Source organism: Pteropus alecto, unplaced genomic scaffold (assembly GCF_000325575.1).
Source record: "Pteropus alecto unplaced genomic scaffold, ASM32557v1 scaffold88, whole genome shotgun sequence".
In the NCBI taxonomy this organism is placed as follows: Eukaryota; Metazoa; Chordata; class Mammalia; order Chiroptera; family Pteropodidae; genus Pteropus; species Pteropus alecto.
Window position 1 is genome coordinate 15,697,363 of NW_006494611.1, and position 5,567 is coordinate 15,702,929.

A 5,567-nucleotide genomic window follows, 5' to 3' on the forward strand; every position below is an offset into this window, starting at 1 on the left:
AATGCTATTTTCAGTTTTCTCTGTGGGTTCAATTTATCTTTACTGCTAAATAGTCAAGTTGAATTAGATCCAGAACCAGATACAATTCGACTCTTTTTCCTTGAAGGAAGTTACCTCCTTCTCTCTGTCAGGAACCTGGCTACCCCATTCCCAGGACTGGCTCTTCCCATGAGGAATTGCAGCAGATCTTCCTTTTAGATACCCAAACTGAGTGCCACTTGTTTCCCTTTCTCAGATGAGGGAGTAATTGCCTCTATTCTGTTACATCTCACCCGAATTGAGAAACAGTTACTCAGGACTGCACATTACTTGACTGGGTTTTGCTTTTTGAAGATGGCAACTTCACTGTATCTAAAGATCTACTTTGTCCTGAAGCACAGCCTCATCTATTATCCCGACCATTCAAGTTTATAACAGAATGGAGTAGGAGGAAGGACATACCTGTAGGATTGTCAAATTGACCCCAATGTCAATGAGATGTTGGCACAGGAACGCCTGTACTTCTACAATATTAGCACAGTTCTATGTAAAGATAAAATATACCGTCTTTTAAACCATACTCCAAGCTTTTACTGGCAAGAATCACAGTTCTTGCCCTATAAAGAAAGGTGCAGAGTAGAGGAGAGATGTCTAGGTACATTTTCCATCCGAATGGAAAAGTAGAAATTGATTTCTAATCTTCCATATAGAAACCACTTGTCTCCCCACACTGGTTGCATAAAAAAAGGATAGGTGTCCTAAGGCAAATCCCTTCAGGACAGAGTGAGAGAAACCTCTCCTTCAAACCCCCTGTAGTAGTCTTACTATATAATCACAAAGTCTTTGATATGCCTACCTTTAAGCAGTGGTGCTTTGTTCCCCTCCTGGTGAGTGTGAGCTGAACTCAGCAACTCATTTCTAATGAAGAGAAAATGGCAGACGTGACCTTGTCTTACAAAGACTTCAACATAAAAGGTACTATGGCTTCCTCCTTGCTCTCTCTGAGATCACTCACTGTTCAAGAAGCCAGCCGTCGCCACCCTGAACAAGCCTGATCCCGTCTGATCTCGGAAGCTAAGTAGGGTCGGGCCTGGTTAGTACTTGGATGGGAGACTAGCTAGAAAGACCAGGTGCTGTAGGCGTAAAAAATAAAATAAAAAAATAAGAGATTGTAAGCTGACAAGGTCCTCGCAATCTGTGAGGTCAACCAAGGGTTGCCTCGCCTAAATAAATAAATAAATAAAGCCAGCTGTCATGTTAAGAGAACATGTAAACAATCCAATGGAGAGGCCCACATAGTGAGGAACTAAGGTCACCTGCCAACAACCAATGAGAAGCTGGGGCTTCTTGCCAAGAGCCATGTGAGTGAGCCACGCTGGAAGCAGATTCTTCAGCTTCAGTTAAGTCTTCAGAGGACAAAGCCCTGGTCAACATCTTCACTGCAACCCTGTGAGAGACCCTAAGCCAGAGCTAAGGTGTTCGCAAATTACGGATCCATAGAAAGTGAGATAATAAATATTTGTTATTTTAAGCCATGAAGTTTTAGAGGAATTCATTATGCAGCAATAGATAGTTAATAAAGTTTTCCTTGGATAATATTTCATTTATGGTAAAGATTTTATTACAGATGTTATTTATGATATATACATTTATGTTTAATAATCATAAAGAACAGTCAACTTTCAAAAGGAATAGGGTTAATAAAATAAATTACCATATGAGTTTGTAGCTGAGCTGCCCAAACTTGGCCAGATAAGGCAAAGGAACTTGACCATGTTCCTAAATAATTTAGATACACTCAAATGCTCTTCCATCTGGATCACTTGAGTGGACAAAAAGAGGAAGTAGGGTCCAAGTTGGTCAATTCCACTTTATTGCAATAGGAGACTTAAGAGGATAGTGTGATGGATTTACAATAAACCTGCAAATTCTTCGACACCCTTCCCATTGAGAACAAGGATTCTCTGCCCCCTCTTGCGGAATCGGGGCTAAATACAGAGACTTGGTTATAAACAGTAGAAAGCTCAGTCAATGGCCCCGACTAAAGTCTCAGCCAACAGCCAGTATCAACTATCAGACACAAGAGCAATGTTACTTCCCAACGATTTCTGCCCCCAACCATCAAGTCACGTCCAACTGTCAAGTCTCACCGCCCCCCCCCCAGCTTGAATCTTTTAGTTTGAGGCCCCAAATATCAATGAGCAGAGATGAGGTACACCTTCTGTGCCCTGTCCAAATTCTTGTCCTTCAGAGTCCATGAGCATAATAAAATGGCTGTTTTATGCCACTAAGGTTTGGTGTGGTTTGTTACGTAGCAGTAGTAACCAGAACAGACAGTCAGAAACAGTTTTTCTTCATCTTTCATATTAGTTGAAAATAATCCAATTCAGAGACAAAAACTAATTAGCTAACGGACTTTAAGCAATGGACTTTAAAGGACTTAACTTCAGGGCAAAATGTCGGATCAGTAGAAGGGTGGCAACATAAGGGACCAAGTGGAGAGACACGAAATGATTTTCATTCTGTTGTAGTTTTCTATTGCCATTTGCAGCTTTCTGAAAACATTAAAAAACTCATTAAGCAGTAGGTATAGAGATAGAAAGAGTAAGCATAAATTTCACCTTTGAGTCTTTTCCCCATCTTTAGAAAAAAATGAACAATTGCGAAAAATTTCAAAAATAATCAAAACCAAAAAACAAAAAACTAAAGAGACATTTATATTTACCACTACTGCCCAATTCCAAGGTTAACATTTTTGGAAATATTTGCTACATGTCGATTTTTATAAAAAATATTAGCTGTTAGATACTTTTAGAGCTCCCCATTCCCACTTGATTCCAATCTATTCCATCTCCAGAGGTAACCACTGTCCTGAAGCTGGTGTTTCTCTCTTGCTTTTGCCCTTTAATTATTTTAAGAATAAATAGTTCTGAAAGTTACAATTGCATTTTTTGAGAGCCAGTTTTAATGATGTTGTCATTAATAAATAAATTGATTTGGTTAAGACACTACAGACAAATGTTTGCTTTCTCACTTAATAATGGATTAAAAATCTTAGGATACATGCTCTCCATCTAGTGGTAAAAACAGGATAACTATAGGTGCACATATGTCTGATGTAGAGGAATGAACACCTATAAAGTGATGTCTATGCACAGGACACTCTTCTAGTCTCTGTGAGAAATACAAAGATGAACGAAACACAGACTCTGGCCCTCGGGGTGCTCACAATCCATATTTACCATGTGCTCAACAACCACATGAGGCATATGAAGGCTCAGGGAAGCCAAGAAACTTGCTCAAGGTCATACAACATACACTAGTGAGTGGAAGAACAGTGACCCAAACTTTTACAGATCTGACTTCAAAGCCCATTCTCTAAACTGCAAATCTTGATAGGACTTTAAAGTTTTGTTTTTGTATTAAAACACATACAGATTTCTTATAAAGCAGAATACAAATTTTGATGAACTGTAAGCCTTAAAGAGAAGAGTTTTCAAATAAATTTGGCCTATTTCTTGGGTGTCCCCACAACCTCAAATCTAGGAATTTCTGCCTTTAGGGGCCCATGGGAGGAAAACTTTGAGAAGCTCTGCCTGGGAATGGCATTCTAGCAAAGAGCAGGAGATGGTTGGGGGAGGGAGTGGGGCGCTTGAAGATTACTAACAGTTGCAACATTAAAAACCGCTAACACCTAGATCAGCTGGACACTGACCAATTAGAGCAGGGCACTGATTGATCAGACCAGACACTGAATGTAGCAACCAGCTTAGCCATGACTATGCTTACTATCTTCTTCTTTAAAAAATAAGGGAAAGGGATCGAAAGAAGAGCAAAGTTTTAAGAAACTACCACTGAAGTTTCTTTAACATGTTCCAAACCCGTTCTTCCTCTTCTATTTCCCTGCCTCCGTTAGTCTTCCAAATTAAAAACCTCGATATTATCCTTCACTTAATTTCTCCCTTGGGTAAGAATCTAGTCTTGATTTCTGCCGCTTATCTCGTTGGTCCCCTTGTCCTACTCTGAGAGATAAAGAGAAAACAAGGTGTGTCGGGGGCAAAAAGCCCAGAAGATACAAGAGAAAGGAACTTTCTAGATGGAAGAACAGGTTGGAATGAGTATGAGAATGGTTTGTGCAAAGAAGGTGGTAATCACATAGTGGATGAGGAAGAGAGCACAAGAAGGTAAAGTCAGAGAGATAATCAGAGGTCAGGCTACGCAGGGCATAGAAGACCTGGTGTGTGGCTTGTGTTTTATTCTTGGTACAGTTGGGAGCTGTTGGAGGATTTGGGGTAGTAGGGAAGGGGCGCATAACAAGATATGATTTGTGTTTTCAAACAATTACTCTGACTGTGACAATGAATTCCAGGAGGGTAAGACTAGAAACAAGGAGCTTTACAATTGTAGAAGAATGAGATGGTGGTAACTTGGACAGGAATAGCAGAGGATGTGGAGGCAAGAGAATAGGCTTGACATATGGTCTGAAGGTAGAGTCTGTGGGCAGTAATCTGATATTATCTAGTCCGACTCCTAGACATTGCAGATGAAGAAACTGGAGTTCAGAGAAATAATGTCAAGTCGCCATAAATGTCAGAGCCACTCTGACATGGGCTCAGGATTTCCAGTCTAGAACACTTTGTACCACACTACAGTTAGCCTTCTGTATCCACAGATTCAACCAACCACAGACCAAAAATATTTGGAAGTAAATTCTGTTGTTGCTGATGTGTATGATGTAGTTAGGCCTATGAAGAACACGTACAGGCTTTTTTTCCTCATCATTATTCCCTAAACAATACAATATAATGACTATTTGCATTCTATTAGGTATTACAATTAATCTAGAGCTAATTTAAAGCATATGGGAGGATGTTCATAGGTTATATGCAAATAGTACCCCATTTTATGGAAAGGACTTGAGCACCCCTGAATGTGGGTATTCATGGGAGGTCCTGGAAACAGTCCCCTGTGGATACCAAGGGATGATTGTAGTTTATATACCTTTTTATGTGTGTGTGTCTTTATCTCTCTCACCAGATTATAAGTATCTTGAAAGCAGAGAAATTCCCTTAAACTTGAATGATTAATTTGGCTTCTATTTTGCAAAAGCTATAAGCAAGCCACATGGTAGATAAAATGTTACATGTAAGACATAGTCCTACACTGCCAGGATCGCTCAATCCAAGGCACATAGAAGACACTCCTTGACACATCTTAAATTAAAATGAAGTTGAAAAACACACAAAGTTACCAATCTACATAAAGTGAAATCCCATTGAGATTCAGACTCCCAGAGAACTTGAGTTAAGAGAAGGGGAAATACTAGAGGAACCCACATTGGCTCTTTACGGAAGATAACAGCCCTTGCATGAGCAGTTCCAACTGGCCCTAAATTGAAAAATTGTTTGCATGATTTCTTCCCCCACTCTAAACTCAGGGAAGAGCCTTACATGAGCTTAGAGGAGGGTTCACACACCCTTCTTAAAACTTGGCAATGAAGACTTTGTTGGAATGGGTGGATGAATGCCGAATAAACCTGGGGAAACTCTTCATTCCACTTCTGCCTTTAGAATGGTGAAACGGCATTG

The 5,567-nt window shown here is 39.9% G+C and overlaps 1 pseudogene; it reads left to right on the top strand.

Moving 5' to 3' along the window:
• The first annotated feature begins 1,004 nt into the window (after positions 1–1,004).
• On the top strand, positions 1,005–1,121 carry LOC112474220 (annotated as a pseudogene).
• The last annotated feature ends 4,446 nt before the right edge of the window (positions 1,122–5,567 follow it).